The sequence below is a fragment of the Parasteatoda tepidariorum genome, chromosome 7, assembly GCF_043381705.1.
Source record: "Parasteatoda tepidariorum isolate YZ-2023 chromosome 7, CAS_Ptep_4.0, whole genome shotgun sequence".
Classification (NCBI taxonomy): Eukaryota; Metazoa; Arthropoda; class Arachnida; order Araneae; family Theridiidae; genus Parasteatoda; species Parasteatoda tepidariorum.
The window spans coordinates 28,302,727-28,311,994 of NC_092210.1; positions in this window are offsets into that span (position 1 = coordinate 28,302,727).

Below are 9,268 nucleotides of genomic sequence, written 5' to 3' on the forward strand. Positions count from 1 at the left end.
CAGTCACAAAAATGTACTTTCTCTTGAATAAACACATCTTTTTTTGCAACGGATTCGGATTTCTGACTCCCAAAATATAGGAGATAGCAGCAATCTGGAAAATATGGTTCCCATTAGTTTGGTAAGGAGAGCGATCCAAAGTTTGGACCTCTTAATGTTAATTTTACTCCCTACGTATTTCGCCATATCTCGAGAACGCTTTAAGAGAATTAAAAATTTATTGCACACTAATACAAAATTCGCTTAAAGATAATTCCATATAAAAAAATATATTTTAGTAGATATTTAGTAATAAATAATTATTTTTTAATTTATTTAATAATAGTCGAAAATTTTTTAATTGTGATGTATAGAATTTTTTACATTATTTTAAAGTGTATAATTACAAAATTTGAGCGAGAACGGTTGAATAGTTCCTGAGATATCGAATTCTAAAACTATTTAACTATTATTCAATAAAAGAATAAAAAATGGCGAATATTTACTAAAATGTATTTTTTGCATGAAATTTTCATTGGAAAAACAAATGTTATAGTTTTGTGCAAAATTTTTTCAATTTTCTTAAAAAGTCTCAAGATAAGCCAAAATGTAAAATTAAGTCTAAGGAGACCAAACAACAGGGACCATATTTTGAGGGTCAGAAATCCGAATCCGTTGAAAAATAGGTATGCTTGTTCAGAGAAACTACGTTTTTGTGTCTGATTTCACAACTTAAAATATCGTCTGCGCTATATTAATTAGAATATTTCGGTTAAAATTTATTCAAGTGGCCCATTTTTTTTTTGCACATTGGGCATTACGTCAAAATTTTAATAAAATTAAAAAATAAATAAATAAAAACATTTTTTGAAAAAGTGATTGAACCAGCATAATTTTGACAAAAACTATTCAGTTTCAGAAGCATAGTTTTACTTATATGTAAAATGTTTTTAATTTTTTTCATTTATAAAAACATGTTAATGAGCAGCCATATTAACAATTGCACACTAGAATGTCCGTCACAGGGATACAAATTTTTGAGGGGAACGAAACTAAAATACACAGCCACAAAAGCTCTCTAAATTTCACACATAAGAAAACAAAATCTTTTGTCTGCTAAATATTTGTAAAAAGATAGATTATTTTTTTTAATCTCCTTCTCGTTTTTAATTTGAACGATTTTAAATTAATGATGATTCATAATTGGTTTTTTTAATTTGCCTGAAATATTAGGGGGACTTTTTTAGAGATTTTGAATTATTGAGTGGAAATTATACTCATCGTCCCTATTACCTCACCAACGACGCCCATGTACATCAGATCGGAGTAACATATTAACTCTTTTCATAAAATTTTATTTGGGTTAATTGGAAAATTCAGCAGAGCAAAATTGATTTTGAAAAACAATAAGAAAAAGCTGATGATAATCATAGAAAAAAAAATGCAATTTTTTAAAATGCTCAGTACATACTAGCAAGTCAAAAATAATAAACTGAGGTTCAAAGATTCAGTACAGTTAAGATGATATTTTACAGTGAGTATATACACTCTTAATATGCATTATATATTCATTAATAATACAAATAAGATCATACATTGTTTTTCAACACACAATTAACATTTTTAGTCAACACAACCAGTAATATTTTAATTCACTCACAGAAATGCAAATGGTTTAACAAGAATATTTCGGATAAATGCATTCCATTCAAATCCCAGATCTTCAAAATTTCAAACATGCATATCAATTTCTATTTTGTTTATTTAGTTCAGGTCTCTTAATGGTATTAAGAAAGGAATTTATTTATTTGCGTAGTTAAAAATGTCAAACAAATAAACCTCGAAAATGATTCTTAATGAGATTTTTAACTTATTGTTTTTTATTTATTTGTTTTATCAATTATTTGCTATTTTCTTAAGCCACCATATCCCATTCTGTAACTCTAAATTACCACCACTATATATTGTATATACACTATATATACAATACATTAACTCATTTAAAAATGTAGTTGCTATTTCATTTAGTTACAATAAAAAATATACAGCAGGTTTTAAAACCATTGTCTTTTACTCAGTATGAAAATTTAAATATTGAACCAGCAAAGGAAATGTTATGTAAAGAACCTTCTTTCCTCGGCATCTTGGAATATATTTCTGTTTTTCCCTCTCACAATTTTTTCTTTTTTCCCCTCTTTCGTTTAAAAAAAATTTTGATGTCAGAATATTATTCTCTCATGTTATACTTTTCAAAGAAAATGAAAAATAAAATTTTTATTGTACGTACTAGTTTAAGAGAAATAACACCTATTTATTCACAGAATTTTTTTTTCTAAAAAAAGTAATATTAAATTTACATGGTTAGTAACTGAGGATCCTGTCCTTTTATTAAAAAAAAAACTTTAATGACACAAAGAATTTGTAACTGAAATTATTCAAAAACAAAACTATTTTCAAAAAACTGTAATGTTAATATATTGCCAGAAAAATCTATTAAAACTCTAAAATTAAGCTAACTATATCCGTTCCATTTTAGTGTATTTTCATATTGTACTCTTAGAAGAGACACAGTCCCTTCTAACATAAAAATTTTTTCACTCAATGTTTGCTTAAATAAATTTTGAAAAAAAAAATACATATTTTTCTGTACCTTAATTTTGAAAAAAGAAGAAAAAAAACAATTTCAAGTGAGCTTTAACTTTTCCCAGTTGAAAACTGGAACCAAATCATTCCCTTGCAGAGAAAATATACGACCCCAATAGGGAAAATTCTTGATTATAAATGTCACAGCAGACAGAGAAAAAAAATACAGTGGAACAGAATAAAAAAATATATATATATCGTTAAATGAGAGGTAAATAACTTACAGGTAAACAATTTCTTTTTCAACATTTATTTTAATTTTAAAACAATTCAAATCATGAAGTTAAAATTGCAAGTTTGAATTCTTATAGCCATTTTGTGAGGTCCAGAAAATTTGGATTTGTGTACACATATATACATAAAGAGAGAAGTCCCCTCTCACTCTTGAGATACTTCCGCGGTCACTGGATCTTATCAAGTATCGAAAAGTTTAAATAAGTTAAATGAGAAATTAATTAATTAAAAAGACAAGTACAATTATATGTCTCTACTATATAACAAATCTTCACATTAATCATTCCCTACTTGAAAAGTCACCCAATATTTCTCTCAGATATTTTGGGTGAATTACAGTCACCCAGTATTTTGTTAATTTTAAGAAAATCTGAAATTTAATTACTTTTTTCTTGTATATATGCACAATAAATTCTTTTAGAACTATATCATTGGAAATATTTGTACAATAGAAAATATGATTTTTAGAATGCTTCGCATAAGTTTTATAACCCCCGGCCAAGTAATAAATCCAAATTTTACTAGTTACCTAGAATTGGACATGAAGCAAATAAAATTTTTACTGGGTGCCCAGAACTGGCCAGGTAAAATATTTAATTTTCACAGGTATTCAGAACCAGCAACATTTTAAGACCTGGCACATCTCTAATCTAAATCATTTATAATATTATCAACCTGATGACTTAAGAATTATTTCACAATGTCTATAGCTGAGATAAAAATAATATTTATAATTAAAAGTCAAACTAGTTTAGTTAAGAATTGAGAATCATGAAATTTCAGAATAAGAAAAATTCAGAAGTCAACTACTTTAAAGTTCTGTTAAAAATTACAAGGTCAATATTCTACTCCAGTTGAATAATATGGATAGCTATCAGAGTTCATAATTTTTTGATTTTTATTTATAGCATGTGATATATTCGATTTTAAATAAATTTTTTTCATTTGAATTTGATTAGCACGGTTCTTTTTAAAAATACATAAGTTTATGATAGTACTATAGAAAATAAACCATAACAAAATATTTTAAACTATATTACTACATCAAAAATTCAATGCTCATGAACATATCTGAATCAATTTTATTGAACATGGAATAGAAATGCATTATTAGTTAACTAAAGAAAACCAAGGTAAAAGAATTCACAGACTTTCTCCCATTTGTTATTTTAATAAAAAAAAATACATATTTAACATCCAGATTAAATTTTCACTTTGTTCTTAGATAACATTCAGAAAAATTCATAGGAATAATAAGATCAAAATGCAGTTTCAAACGTGCTGTAACTTATTTCATACTTATTGCTTATAATTTTAATTATTGAATTTTAAGATCACAGCACAATAAATTTTAAACAATATCAATATAATTTTAAACAATAGTTTATTTACAATTTTTTTTAAACAATATTACATTAAAATGCTTTTTTAAACAATTATTTTTGGGATATTTCGGTATCATGATCTGTAATGCCAACTAAATTCGCAAAGGCAATCCAGAAAGCACATTGAAAGACTGAATTGTAAGCAGGGATGAGGGGGAGGGGAACTTCAGTACGAAGGCAGAACAAGAGACACATGATTCTACGTTACATTCTGATGTAGTTGTTCTCCTGTCATACATTACAGAACTGACAAGTTTAATTCACGATTGTATTAATTTTTATCATTATTTTTTCTCTCTTTTAGATTAGATCACGCTAAATTACAGGGATCTCACTAAATTTTGGAAACTATTTTGACGTAGATCACAACACGAAAATCTCCCCATTATTTTTTTAAAAAATCATCTGTTTTAAATCAATAAACCCTGAAAGTTATCTGATGATGGCAAAAAAATTATATGATAATTAACAGTAACAGTCAAACCTTTTAAAAACATTTAGATGATATAACATTTTCATGCAATTAATACTAATAACTAGATTAGATACATTTCACAGTTACAGAAGTACACCAATGAATATGCAAAACTCCAATTTTGTATGCAGAGTGAAAAATTAATATGTTAAATAGGCGCAGATCCCAACTCAGAAGTATAACCTTCTCACAATATATAAAATGGTGGCTCATACCAAAAGTTGAAAAGTATGGATTCAGAATAAGATCCGATTAAGTATTGTCACTATGGCAAATTTTCATGCGGATCATTACACAAACGGCAAGAATAAACATAACTGTTGCGACGTAATAAAATAACCAAGCAGTACTATCTTCTTTTTGAATCATGCCAAAATAAGACATTAAAACACCAATAAGAGATGATGCTTGTCCCACCAAATATATTCTATTTTCAAAAGAAGGCATAGTGAAAACCTAAGGATTCAAGAAAAATTGAAAATTAAATGATAAATGAGGTTTCAATGAAAAAATCGTGTATAAAGCAAACGTTAAAAATTCCTTGGTAAAATGTCGATTGCTTCAAATTGCCAACTCCGAAGTATTACATTCTCAGAATACATAAAATGGTGGCAAATGATAAAGTGGATAAGTTCGAATTCTGAATACGATCCGATTAAGTATTGTCACTATGGCAATTTTTCATGCGGATCATTACACAAACGGCAAGAATAAACATAACTGTTGCGACGTAATAAAATAACCAAGCAGTACTATCTTCTTTTTGAATCATGCCAAAATAAGACATTAAAACACCAATAAGAGATGATGCTTGTCCCACCAAATATATTCTATTTTCAAAAGAAGACATAGTGTAAATCTAAGAATTCCAGAAAAATTGAAAATTAAAAGATAAATGAGGTTTCAATGAAAAAACCGTGTAGAAAGCAAACGTTATAAATTCATCGGTAAAATGTTGATTGTTTCATATTTATATAAATTATCACTTCATGAATCGTCACAAACTACTCATATAGTAACTTATTTGATTCAAAAGGTGATAGTTAAATTCACTTATATAAACAGGAAAATATTCATATATTTCATTAAGAAGATATATTTACAAAATCGAAAACAAAACTGGACTGGATGGGTAATCAGAGGTGGTAAGCTATTAGCTATGCAAAAATTAGCTTATAACTTTGAGTTAGCAATACTAAGAAATTAAAGGAACATTCTCACTGCACTCTGAAAAAAAAATGCTTATGAAAGTTTGCAGATGAGAGGGTTGCAGTTGTTCATTTACGTAGCACTAGAGCTGGACAAAGGGCCTTTGGCGATGGTCTGGGAAACATCCCTGAAGATGATTCGAAGACATGGCATCACAAATTTGATGCTCTGCAGAGGGGATGGCACCCTCGCTTCGGGCAGATGAGAAGAAGAATCTGATTTGTACTTTCTTCGCGAGTACATATGTTTCTCCAATCAAATTCTCAATCGCCTCTCTGCGCAAAACTTTATTTTATTTATTTATTTTCTGCATAAGGAGTGAAGGTTTCTTCATTTTAAAGTTTCGCAGCTTAGGAGCCATTCACTCTGTATCGAATTATCCTCAACACAAGTGAGAATATTTTGAACTACGGCTCTATGTAGAATCCAAGTAAGCCTTGTGGTTTAGAAGCATGTAAGACAAACTAATCGCTTTTATGCGTACTTACATTTGTGAATCGCTTGTAGAGAGAATGCAAGCTCCATAAGGGGCCGTTTTCTCTTTCTACAAAAAAATATGAAATCGGAGAAGCAAATAAGAACCTGACTGGTAAAATATATTTACTCGTGAAAAACTCGCCAATCAGACTCTCTCTCGCATCTCCGAATTTACGACTCTTTCACGTTAAATGAGAATGTTCTCATTCTATATAATTCACACAACTCCAATAGCTGTCGATGGAAAATAAAAACTTGATTAGATAACATTTTCTCCCACGGATATTTGCCAATTACGTGTTCGGGGGATAGAAGGTGCATGAATCACATAAACCTGAAGCGGACCCTAATGCAACCATCCAAGCGAATTCACATCATTGACTGCCTTCAGTGTGCGGGTGGGTGACCACTTGGATTAGTCTACGTAAGGGTCGAGGGTATGTGATGTATTGGTCCTCGTTAAACTGTTCTGTCGTAAAGTGCTCGACTTCGCGTTCAGGTCGTCGGGTTACCGAACCGGGGGTGCAATCCACTCTGCAGAGGATCAAAATTGTGATGGCATGTCTTTGGATCATCCTCAGGGATGTTTCCCAGACTGTCGCCAATAGCCCATTGTGCAGCTCTAGTGCGACGTAAATGAACTGCAACAACAACCAGGAGAATTCACACATGAATTGATCATATTATTGTTTATTTTTTAATCATTTACAAATTAATCTAAATAATGATGAATTAAACACATACTCATCAGTCTGTGTTCAAGAAATTTAATGTTTAGATAAAAATGTTTGATTTATTGTTTTACAATATTTTAAACAAATTTTAATACGGAAACAATTTTGTTTGTTTTTTAACTTTATACATTCAGCAATGTAATGGTTTTAACTGAGCTAAAAGTAGCAGATAATTAAATCTTAATTGTTTTAAAAAGGCAAATTTGTCAGCAGACCATCATTTTTCATCTTTTTCATTGCTGCAGCAAAATTCTGTCACAGACAAATAACTAAGCAAACATTGTTTTACAAGCATATTCTGAACTAATTTCAGTATTTATTATTTATAGTTAGACAATACGTTATAATAAACTACTACACGCGAACTATTTATAGTCAATAATGATCACAATTCATAATATTAACTTACTTTATTAGATATATGATTATTAAATTAATTCTTAAAAATTTTAATTAAACGGTCAAGACTATAAGTATACAGAATGTTTCTGCAGCATCACCTTCTCTAACACATCGTGCTTTATATTACTTTTCTAGCTGATTTTTAACTGAAGGAAAAACACTACCTTCTATACTACTTTACTGTTTCATGTATCTATAATTGAAATTTATAAAGTTTAATAAAAAGTACTAAATTATAAATAACTTAAGTATTTGAAACGATTAATTCTAGTTGACGACCACAAACAATATGGCGATGTAAATTGTAAACAATCATGAAGAAGTTACAACTCAACAGTAGAAAAAATTTGTAGAGTTATATCGTTCGCAAACAGAATCTACTTCCACTAATATTTTCTTGCGTGTTCTGGCATAAAATTGCATTAGCCAAAAATGATATTTTAAGCAATATTTAATTTATTGTTTTCGTTCATAAATAAATGTTTATTTATTAATAATATGGGATAGCCTTTCACAAAAAAGTGGGGCTGAGCCAAAAATAATAAATTAGATGATAATTTCAAAAGTTCGAACGAACACTATTTAATCTTATAAATACAATATTATTTCGAATATTAGAAGATAGGATTCAGGAGACTAGCTTTTTCTAGCACGGCAGTATTATATTGCATCTTTCTCATTCGAGATAATATTATTTTGCTGCCTGGGAACCCTCAAAGGTATTGATTTCTTACGGGAACATGTAGGACACTGTGGCCCGAAAGATTAAACGTGCATCAGTCACCATTTACTACATGGGGACTCATCGGCCGGTGAGGATCGAACTCACGATCTTTTGGACTTGGGCCCAATGCCCTACCAACCAGATATCTCGGCCCTCTGATTAGCATTGTAAAAATAACAAACTGAAAGAACTAGTGATCTAGTGAAAGAAAAGAATTCATTAATGGCGTATTTGAAAGTTTGAATCAGAATAGGCAATGCATTAAATATGTTATAATAGGCACAAAAGAAGAAAAAAAAATACTTTGACATTTTGATCTTTTTTAATTTTTACCTGCCCCACCATTGCTTTGATTTCAATTTCAACTAGTTCCTAGAGATGTCCACGGCATTGTCAAAATTATTTATGTATTGATTGTAGTAATAATTGATTTTAGTAATAATTTAAAATCTGCCCAGCAACCAACCACCGTAAGTATGACTTCGGGACATCCCAGAATAGTAGGCAGCAGAAGTATTAAAATTGTGTCTATCGCTAACGTGATGTAAGATAAAAAAAACTCATCACAATGCTCCATTACGTGCTGTACTACTCCCCCTTACTTACCTCTGGAGCCAGAACTTGAGAATAATATTGTATATACAGAGAGCAAAGAAGTTTCGAAACGGTCAAATATCTCGAGAAATATACATCGGATCAAAAAGTGAAGCTAGATACATTAAATATTTTTTAAAAGCAACCCAATGATACCAAACTTCAACTCCCCTCCTCCACCTTGCTGGCGTAGGGTGAAGGGTAACTTTGAAAACTTAAAGATAAACCCTTTTATTGCAGATTTTCTAGAAACTCTTTCTTCCCTTTTATTCTCGGACTTACTAGAAAAAATAACCTGGTTTGAGTTGCATGCTTATGTATTTTGCTTAATAAGTAAATAAGTTTAGTATTACCAACAGATAGAGAAAGACCTGAGTTTATGGTGCCACGTAAAGGTATATATATATGTATA